The sequence below is a fragment of the Triturus cristatus genome, chromosome 7 (assembly GCF_964204655.1).
Source record: "Triturus cristatus chromosome 7, aTriCri1.1, whole genome shotgun sequence".
NCBI classification, from domain to species: domain Eukaryota; kingdom Metazoa; phylum Chordata; class Amphibia; order Caudata; family Salamandridae; genus Triturus; species Triturus cristatus.
The window spans coordinates 1,104,442,314-1,104,453,771 of record NC_140590.1 but is presented as its reverse complement, the minus strand read 5'-3'; the positions used below and the strand labels follow the sequence as shown (position 1 = coordinate 1,104,453,771).

The 11,458-nt window shown below is 43.9% G+C and overlaps 1 pseudogene; it reads right to left on the bottom strand.

The window, feature by feature from the left end:
- Window positions 1-4,462: 4,462 nt before the first annotated feature.
- Window positions 4,463-11,458, bottom strand: part of LOC146811160 (homeobox protein Hox-D13 pseudogene) — a 30,989-nt pseudogene continuing 23,993 nt past the window's right edge.

The following is an 11,458-nucleotide window of genomic DNA, read 5'->3' as shown; positions in this document are numbered from 1 at the left end:
AAACCATAGGTTTCAGGAACGTTATAGTTAGTTGGACATTTCACTCATTCAAAACAATAGAAATTCCGGTGTTATAGTTAGTTCAGCTAACTATAACTTGCGCCCCCGCAATGCACTGCTGATGACATCAAATATTCCATCATTCATGACATGGTCAGTGACATCCCTGATGACATCACTGATTATTGATTATTTTCAATATAATTTTGACGAAAGTAAAGTTACGAAATGCGCGGTGTAGCCGCTTAATGCGCGTAACATCTCCCCATGCGTTTTTCTAGGGTTGTGCCATGATCGCTCTGAGATCGAGCCGAAGTCGAGACTTCGGCCTACTTTTAAAGTTGAATAAAAGAATATAGAAAGTTTGAATATGATATTAGACTGAACAGTTTTGCTAATATACTTATTAAAAGTTTATAGACATTTTTATTTATAGTGTATAATGATATATATGATTTTTGCGGGTGCGCAAAGGGTGCGTGATGAGTGCGTGCACACTACGCGACTTCATGTCAGCAAAAGAAAAAAGGAATCTGTTTGGTTGAAATAAATTTCATCGTGAAAGAGGGAGGATCCATCCTTCTGATATTTCCCTTATGTTTTGTCCTTGATAGAGAGAAGACCTGTTTCTTGTTTCTCTTTATATTGATAAACCTTTTTTGTGTGTTTGTTTATTTTTAATACATCTATGGCTTCTTTTTTTGCTGATGTTGATCCACTTGCAGTAGAGGAGGAAGAACAGATGGAGCGGCAGAAGAAGAAAAGAAAGGAAAGCATTTTTTGGTCATTTTTCAGTGTACAAGAGGGCCTGCGATAGATGCTGCTTCTGCCTCCTGTAACCTAGAACGGAACAGTATGGTCAAACTGCGGAGGGACGCACACTCGTTGACCACTCATGGCACTGCTCCACACTCCGGGGAGGACGCTTTCCATTAGCTGTGTTTTCTGATGACGTGTCACACCGGCCCTGTCCAAAACAGAACTCCTTTAAATCGAAACTGACTCTTCCACTCTCTCACCGGAAGTGAAACCAGGCCACTTGGACACGTTCACAATACAACAGCCGGGAACGCACTTTTCGGTAAAAAACCACAGTCTTTCCTCCTAAACAAATAAAAGACTCTCTGAAGAACTGGGGACAGCCCTGATCGGCAAACAGCTGTTACAGCGACTTTTTTACTTCACAATACCATTACAATTACATTTGTACATCGCAAAGTCAATCATACACATTTTTTTAGAACACATGGTCATTTACCACGGATGCCTTTACAACGAATTTCGGTGTAAAGGTATGCATGGTAAATTACCATGCGGTCTAAAAAAATGTAGACGATCCACGTCGTTGTAAGGATACATAGGCTGCTCCGTTTCCTCACAACGACATGCACCACCCCTCAGAGACGACGTCAAGCAGGAACCACGGGGAGTGATAGGTTAGGGGGATTGGGCATGGAGTGGGGGTCACTTTTCTAGGGTTTCGGGTAGTGAAGTGGTGTTTTGGTAGTGTAGGAGGTCATGCTGGGGGTAGTGTTTTAGGGTTTAGGGTAGTGCAGTGGTGTTTTGGTAGTGTAGGGGGTCATGCTGGGGTAGTGCTTTAGGGTTTAGGGTAGTGCAGTGGTGTTTGTGTAGTATAGGGGGTCATGATGGGTGTAGTGTTTTAGGGTTTAGGGTAGTGCAGTGGTGTTTGGGTAGTATAGGGACTTGTGCTGGGGGTAGTGTTTTAGGGTTTAGGGTAGCGCAGTGGTGTTTCTGTAGTGTAGGTAGTCGTGCTGGGGGTAGTGTTTTAGGGTTTAGGGTAGCGCAGTGGTGCTTCTGTAGTGTAGGTGGTCGTGCTGGGGGTAGGGTTTTAGGGTTTAGGGTAGGCCAGTGGTGTTTGGGTATAGCATAGGGGGTCGTACTGGTGGTAGTGTTTTAAGATTTAGGGTAGCGCAGTGGTGTTTGGTTAGCATAGGGGGTCTTGTTGGGGTGGTGTTTTCGGGTTTAGGGTAGCGCAGTGGTGTTTGGGTAATGTAGGGGCTTATGTGGGGGTAGATTTAGGGTTTAGGGTAGTGCAGTGGTGTTTGGGTAGTGTTGGGGGTAGTGCTGGGGGTAGTGTTTTAGGCTTTAGGGTAGCACAGTGGGGTTTGTGTAGTGTAGGGTGTCATTCTGGGGGTAGTGTTTTAGTGTTTAGCTTAGTGCAGTGGTGTTTGGGTAGTGTAGGGGTTCGTGCTGGGGTAGATTTAGGGTTTAGGGTAGTGCAGTGGTGTTTGTGTATTGTAGGGGGTCAAGCTGGGTGTAGTGTTTTAGGGTTTATCGTAGTGCAGTGGTGTTTGTGTAGTGTAGGGGTTCGTGCTGGGGGTAGTGTTTTAGGGTTTAATGTAGTGCAGTGGTGTTTGTGTAGTGTAGGGGGTAGTGTTTTAGGATTTAGGGTAGTGCAGTGGTGTTTGTGTAGTGTAGGGGGCATTCTGGTTGTAGTGTTTTAGATTTTAGGGTAGTGAAAGTTTTGAGGTGATTTGCCAAGCAGGGGCAGAGAAAAAAGGGGGTACCAAAACGTGTTTTTTTTAGGCCTGGGCGAAAATTTCATTCCGTTCGCGGAAATTGCGATAATTTGACATTTTCGCGTTCCGCGGACAGCGCGAAAATGTCTAAATTTCCACTTTCCGCAGCTTGGCGATAATTTGTTTCTTGCTCGCGCTGTAAAATAATACATTCTCGCGCACGCGCGATCGCCTTACCTGAATCCCTGCGTTCGCCGACAAGTTTTCTTGATCCGGTCGCGTTCTCCATGAGATGTTGTATTGTTTTTAGCCATTTGTGCTGTCTCACGACAGTTCGCGCCCGCAGTGACGTCATGCGTCACGCGATCACGTCTTTCCTCTCGCGATCATGCACCACGAGACAACTCAAAACAAGATGGCCGCGCCCGTGAGAAACCACTTGGGTAAGTTGGCGACCCGCAACCATGCAGAAAATCTCACGACCATGCTGGAAAAAAACTTCCGCATCTTCGCGATATTTCCGCTTGTTTGCGATAATTTTAAACATTTTCCCGATAATTTGCGGAAGTCGATTTCGCAAATTCCGCCCACCTCTGGTTTTTTTCATGTTATTTTCCATCGGAAACTTTAGACACAGCTACAGCCCGAACTGCTGAACGGAATTACACCAAATTTGGCAAAAATGTAGCCCTTGGTTCAGAAATAGTCCTTTTTGTTAAATGGTGTAAATACGTTCAGTTGTTCCTGAGAAATTCAAAAAATAGAGGTCGTAAAATCAATTTCCCATAGGAACCTTTAGCCAAGGCTACTGCCCGAACTGCAGAATGGAATTACACCACATTTGGCAAAAAGGTAGTGCTTGGTTCAGAAAGTGACCTTTTTTGTAAATGGTGTAAATCTGTTGAGTAGTTGCTGAGAAATTCAAAAATAAAAGTTTTGATATCCAGGGCAGCGGTGGATTCGCGAACCCTCCCGACCACAAGCTTCACTTTGATTGGCTGCCAACACTCCAAACCTGGAAGTGTTGGCAGCCATCTTTTGACTCGGTAGAAGTCACAAGAAAACAGTTAAACAAAGATAAAATACAAAACTTTGTGCGGAATTTGTGCTGGGGTCGCGAATACCACCGAAATTATTTAAAAAAAGGAAGCACAGGCTCCCACTCTTCAATATTGAAAAGCCCCGGGGTGGGCAGGTCCCGGGGGCAATCCCAAATTATTTAGCGGGGGCCTGCTGTTTCAGTCTTTACTAAGAACAATAAACTCTGCTTATTCTAATAAAATGCACACTTTATTCTTTTACTAATATCCGGTGTCCAAAGAATAACTGTGGTTACGCAAGAAAATGTACATAATATATTTATTCATTACCATTCAACAGATGCCAAAGAACTGTGGCTTTTCCAAGAAAATCACGTTCACGTACATTTCTAGAACATGTCAGACTGACATCGCTTTCTTAGACGACAGCACAGACATAATATAAACACAAACCCCCACACACATATGATGCACAAACGCACATACACACATATGCCATGTACACACACACACCATGCACAGACCACGCACACACGCACCATGCACGCACACACCACACACACATACCATGTATACACACACACACACCCCACATCATGCACATGCACCGTGTATTCTGTCTCTCTGTGAAGCCACGCATCTGCCTTGGTCGTTCAGTTTCTTAACATGAGTGTTCTGTAATGAGCATTGCTGGCACTGTTTTAGCAAACATCCTGGAAATGCACTGGTGATTTTTCAATAAAATTCACAAAACATTCCTGACTCTAGGGCACATTTTTAACAGTCGAATTAAGTGAGTAAATTTAAGTGTATATGGTTGTAAATACTGAAATCCGCAAAGTATTTGCAAAATCTACCATTTCAGATCTGACCAAGAAAAGGCAGTGGGGTTTGGCAAAAGTGCCCCAGGTTGTCTTTTAGACAGATACAGCTGTCCCAGCCTCACCAATGAGAAGGATAAAAGCCCTCAACTGTGAAGGATGACTTCCAGAAGTGTGCAGCCTGAGGCTGCTCCTTGGCACAGTACATCCCGCCGCTCCAGCCATTCGCCAGAGTCCATGACGGGTAGCTGTCCATGGAGATGTATGCTTTATGCCTGGGTTTGCCCGGTTCAAAGCCAGACACCATGTCGATGTACCCTGGCATGTGCTAATAGGGCCCGGGGTACCCCTGAAAGTAGGAGACTTCCTTGGACCACGAGGGCCCCTCGCTGCCCTGTGTGCTACCCCCGCTGACCAAGGCGAGCACATCCATGTACTTCTCCACTGGGAAGGCGCCATAAGGGAATGGCTTCAGGGCGATTTGCTGGACACCCACCCTGTGGACATGCAGCAGCTGTAGTAGCCATTCCCAAAGTGGTAGCCATAGCCAAGAGAGGGCGCGCTGCCCCCGTGGAGCCATCCTTGCCAGAGTCTGAGGGCGCACCAGTGGATGATCTCTCCGGTCCCAAGAAGGTGAAGCCAGATGTTGCTCTGCCAGCGGTGAGCCTGAAGACATTAGGGAGGCAAGGAAGCTCTGGGCCTGGTCATTGGAAGAGGTGCACTCCGCTCGGAGCCCTTCATGTCCCTCTTACGGGCCTGCACAAGGCACTCTCCTCCATATCCGGCCAGGCATGGCAGAGTCAGGCATTCCCTGAAGCAGGTTAGGTCATCTTGGTGAGGTTATAAACAATAACCTCCAGCCAGAGAGAGGGAAGTGGGTGGAATGTGTGTGCAGCGTGGCAAGTGCAAGGCCATTGGCCATCTGAGACAACATGGTCCTAGAGTGCTCAGAACTTCTCTGCCCTCAGTCCCCTTCACCAGGTTATCTCGCACCCAATCTCCTGCGCACAGGTCCTTCTGCAAGAGGAGTCTTTTCCCATCCGACCATTCAACAATGAGGCCTTCAGCACTCTGCCCCCTCGCCCCCCACCACCACCTGCCACAACAAGGAGGGCTCTTGCCTCCAGCACAACGACTACCCACATCCCCTTCCACAAGGATTGATTCTGCCCCAATCCAGCCCCCATCCCTCCTGTCCCCTTACTGTCCCCCAGAAGGAGGAAGGCCCCTGACCACTGACCCTCAGCAAGGAGGAGGGCTCATGCACCCACACTCTCCGCAAGATGGGCCATTGCGCAACATGCCTATCCAGCCAGGCCTCCCTGCAAGGAGTCTGCTGAATACAACCCTTCATAAATGGACCCGTGTCCCCTGCACCACAGCACCCATCGGAAAAGCAGCTCCTGCCCACACACTTTCGCTTCAAAGGCATGTTCTCCATCAAGCCCGGGCTGCGCATGCACTGGGTTATACATTAAATGAGTCAGGGGCAGGCGTGCAACACCCTTTGGGCTCACCGGGCTTCAGCCCCCGCCCCCCCCTGTTGTGTGTATCAGCCCTGCTGAGACAGATTCGCTGGCTGGCGACCTTCTAATTGAGGCCGCACCCGAGTACTTCACAGGTCCTTAAATGACCATTTACTTATTAATGAGGCTTTTGTTGTGTTTCACCCCTTCTTAGAGCCACTCTGCCTATGGCTGGAAGAACTAGCCCCCCCCAAAATATTTGTCAGCCCCCCAAAATTTGGCTCTAGTTGCCCGCCTGGTCAGGGGAGACATGGGGACAAGAGGCAGATGTTTCCAAAGCCCAGACTATGCCACTTTCCTCTTGTAGGGCACATGTGAAGAAGCGCTGAGATTAAATTAAATTAAATTATAATTGGTTGCACTCAGTTGTGTAAGGCAGCGTAGAAGAAACAAACTGTGTAAATTAGATGCATGCATGGTACATGTTTAGAGGGTACCATTTGAAGAAGGAGGTTATCTCCTAAAGGGCAGACCCCCTTACAAAATAGAGCCGAGTGGTCAGGCCATCCTTCAGAGTGAGGTTGGGGGCTTGCTGCCCTCAGTTGTTGTGTTAGGCAGGACTGAATGAAAGAACCTTGTAAATACATGCAAGGGATGTGTTTACGGGCTACCCTCTGGTCAGGGATCCTCTCAGAATGTCATCATTCCTCACCCAATAAGTTGTCAGTGGGCAGTGAAAGGCGTTGCCTCCCTAAAGGGAGGGGTACAGGATTCAGCGTGCAGATGCTTGTGTAAAGCAGTGGTGAAGAAAGGGGCCTTTTATATATATGCATGTGATATGTTTACAGGGTAAGCACCCTCTCTCCTTAAGAGCAAACATTTTTCATTTTTGGGGTACATTCACCTCCCACATACACACAATTGCCTTGCAATTTACCACTCACTTAACCGTGGGGATATTTTAACAAGTGCTACGAGGCGGCAGTCGGTCGCAAGGGAGCTCTTTGCAAAAATAATTGAACCAAGACTCTATGGAAAGTCGTAGGTTGGCAACAACAACCAAAACAACTGCTCATGACCACATGGAACCTCATGGAGGTCTGTAGTCAGGGGCCTTCAATCCCTTTACTCGGATCTAGGAAAGGTGTAGGGACAGGGGAGCTTGGTATATTGTACAGAAAGCATTTACACCAATGAAGGCGCCTTCCAGCTTCAGAAGTCATCACCAGTTGCGAGCTGTGTGTCTGTCTATGAGCAGACGAAGGGACGTACACTGCGCACTTTGAAACTTGTAGTGTATTAAGAGAGGCAACCTGTATATTAGAAGTAGAATTTATATGTGTGTTTATTTGAGTGCACACGTGTAGGCAGAGGGAGTTTTCAACACAAGTTTCTCTTACAAAACATAAACTGTAATTGTATTTGAAAATAAACCCAATGAAAAAATGCACTGTCTCATTAAAGACTGAAGCACATCAATAAAAGCATTTCCGCAAAAAAAAGAAAAAAACGTTTGAAGGCTTTACAAAAATGTTTGTGCACCTCGAACAATTCATTGAATCAGTAACTTACATCTACACAGAACAATTCAGTGTCATACCATGAGTTCCTGCACTTTTACACTAACTTGTTAGCATTTTAGTATCGATCTGTGATGTGATTTGTTTTAAAGTACCGTGAGTCAACTATTATGGTACTTTTAAGAAGTCAGTTTTTTGCACTATTGTAGCCTGAGCCCAATGTTTCCTTAATTCTAGTTGTGAAGTTCTACTTCTAATGATTTTATTTTATTTGTGAGCAACAGTGGCTGAATATGCACATTGTTCTAGTGAGCAGTATGAAGGTACTCTCAGCACGAGTGATCACATTTAACACCCTGTAATGCAGATTTAGTAGAATTAACATTCATGTGTCTGAATGCGCATTTATGCGAGTGAACATGGGTGCATCTCTGTGCATTCGATACTGTCGCACATGCCATTATGTCGACATAACATCTGGATACACAGAGGGAATACGTTTGTGAGTATTGTATCCGTTATCTTTTCGGTGGAGGTGTTATTGTTCACTGTGGTTATGGTCGTCACTCTTTCTTTTTTCTTCAATCAGGTGATTATTTTGTATGATTTTTAAAGTTCTGCCTGGTTCCAGTTTTTTCTAGGCATGTTACAAATTTCTCATTTTTTATATATTTGTTTTAAATATGCTAAAAATCAGTTAAACAACCTATTTTAAATCTTGGTCAATTTTCGCCAAACGTCTGGCACAGATGAATTATTTGCAGAATGCATTAGAAATTTGCTTTACTATGACCAAAAAATGCCTAAGTTATGTGGAGCATGCTCTTTTAAAAGTTGCTCACAGAAACTGAAATAAGCTTTCAACACACAATTACGAATGTGTGTGACACGCACACACACACATACACAAAACAATGGAAAATCTAAAAATCTGCAGAACAAGGTTCCAGTCTTGGCGTCGGCTCCACATCCTGTGATTCTGGGCACGCCGCTCAACCTCCCGGTGCCTAAAAGATTATTGAGACCTTATGTATTTGCAACGTTTGCTCATATAAAGTGCTCCAATTTCTCTTGGTTCTTTCTGCACCTTTCTTCCTCTTTCTGCACATATCCTACCTCTGTAGGCATAATTAGAAACTATAATTTAAAAAACCTTTGAAATTCTCTAAAAAAACATAGGTTTTAGTGACATTATAGTTAGAAATTAGCATTTAAAAAACCTTAGAAACGCACTGAAAAAAACCACAGGTTTCAGGGACGTTAAAGTTAATTGGACATATCACACGTACAAAACCAGAGAAATTCAGCCGTTATAGTTAGTTCAGCTAACTATAACTCGCTCCCCCGCAATGCACTGCTGATGACATCACATATTACATCATTCATGACATATTTTCGCCAAACGTCATAACTTTACATATTTGAGCAATACGGGGATCTGTATGCAGAAAATGTCAAATTATGTATTGTATTGTAAATATATATAAAATAATCCATATGTTTTTACAATGTATAATATTTGAGTAATAAGTTTACATTGAACATAGTATGTTGTCTATTTCGATTCAGGCAAATTTAGCACTTGCACTTTAAATAGGATCCTCACAGTTTGAGCCATTTCATGTGATCAAGGCTGTGGGGTGGCCGAAACACGTCATGGCGGACTGACTTGGTGGCAATAAAGAATACAATGCACCTCCTTGGGTTCACACTCGTTTATTTCTACGAAGGAAAAGCAACAACATAAAATCTATTTAAACAAACAGTCTAATATAAATTAAAACATGAAATAAATATTTCTTTTGAAATTGAAATGCTGGGAGTGCATCCTGCTAGCAGAACAACTTTGGGACATATATATCTATCTATATATATATATATATATATATCTATATATATATATATATATATATATATATATATATATATATATATTACCTACTGGCGGTCGCCAGTAGGTAGTTATAGTTAGGACCACGTTTCCATAGGAAAACCTCAACATTCTATTTTGAATAACTTTGGCGCCGGTCGACGAATCCTCGCAAATTTCTCAAAATAGGTGGGGCGCTACGCTCCGCTCCTACCCTGAAAGTCTCGGGGGGATCCGTCAAGCGGGGGCTGAGATAAAAGGGGGGTCCCAAAACGCGTTTTTCCCATGCATTTTTCCATAGGACCTTTAGAACGAGCTACAGCCCGAACGGCTGAACAGAATTACTCAAAATTTGGCAGAGAGGTAGTCCCTAGGTCAAGGAAGTGCCTTTTGTAGGTTTGGTGTAAATCTGTTCAGTAGATTCTGAGAAAATAGCCTTTAAATCAATATATATATCTGAGCCCGCTTACGGTACGCTTACCGTACGCTTACGGTAAGCATACGGTGGCGTGCGCGAGCGCGATTCTGATTGGCTCTTAGATCTTAGTAAACATTCGAATCGGCCGAAACCAGGAAGCGGCGGCCGCCATTTTGTCTCTCGCACTGAGTGTTGTTTATCAAACATGATGGCCAAAAACATGTTACGGGGCTGTTTTGACAACTCCCTCCCACATAGTCATGTTGAGGGAGTCCACAAACATCCCCCAAGAGCAAAAACGGTTTTATTTTTTTTTCGGCAATTTCGCGGGGTACGCTTACCGTACGCTTACCGTAAGCGTACGGTAAAAAAATAAAAATAAAAAAACCACTATCCACACTTACCCCACCCCCTGTGCTTTTGGTGGCCGAAGGCCACCAAATGTACAGGGCTTATTAATAGGTAAAAAAAACTAAATTTTGGCAACATGAAATTATAAAATTGAAATAAAAAAAACACTATCCATATTGACCCCACCCCCTGTGCTTTTGGTGGCCGAAGGCCACCAAATGTACAGGGCTTATTAAAGTTGATAAAAACCGTGCACGGAACGAACTGCGTTAAGTGGGCGCGCACGCCTCGAATGGCGTAAAGTAACTTAGCATTTAAAAAACCGTACATATTCACTGAAAAAACCATAGGTTTCACACACGTTATAGTTAGGAATTAGCATTTAAAAAACCTTGCAAATTCACTGAAAAAACCATAGGTTTCACACATGTTATAGTTAGCGGAAATTTTACTGATAAAAAACCAGTGAAATTCCCCCGTTATAGTTAGTGCAGGCAACTATAACTCACGCGACCGCAATCTTCTGCTGATGACATATGTGTCTTTATGAAAAAAAAATATTTGTAATATATGTATAGCTAAAAATGTATGGAAGAAGACATGGGCATATAAGTGTCTAAATACAGTATTAGCATCAGCAGAGGATTGCGGTCGCGTGAGTTATAGTTGCCTGCACTAACTATAACGGGGGAATTTCACTGGTTTTTTATCAGTAAAATTTCCGCTAACTATAACATGTGTGAAACCTATGGTTTTTTCAGTGAATTTATATATATATATATATATATATATATATATATATATATATTACCTACTGGCGGTCGCCAGTAGGTAGTTATAGTTAGGACCACGTTTCCATAGGAAATCCGCAACATTCTATTTTGAATAACTTTGGCGCCGGTCGACGAATTCTCGCGAATTTTTCAAAATAGGTGGGGCGCTACGCTCCGCTCCTACCCTGAAAGTCTCGGGGGGATTAATCAAGCGGGGGCTGAGATAAAAGGGGGGTCCCAAAACACGTTTTTCCCATGCATTTTTCCATAGGACCTTTAGACAGGGCTACAGCCCGAACGGCTGAACAGAATTTAATGAAATTTGGCAGAGAGGTAGTCCCCAGGTTAAGGAAGTGCCTTTTGTAGGTTTGGTGTAAATCTGTTCAGTAGAATATGAGAAAATAGCCTATAAATCAATATATATATCTGAGCCAGCTTACGGTGCGCTTACGGTACGCTTACCGTACGCGTACGGTGGCGTGCGCAAGCGCGATTCTGATTGGCTCTTAGATCCTAGTAAACATTCGAATTCAAAACCAGGAAGCTGCGGCCGCCATTTGGTGTGTTTCACTCAGAAAAAAAAGAGTGATATCTTGAAAAGGGGGCAAGGAGGGGAGTTACAGACCCCCTAACATTTGTAAGGGGGTCAAAGAAGGACAGAAAAGTACAAAGAAAACATTGATTGATTTTAAAAAAAATCGCGGGGTACGCGTACGGTA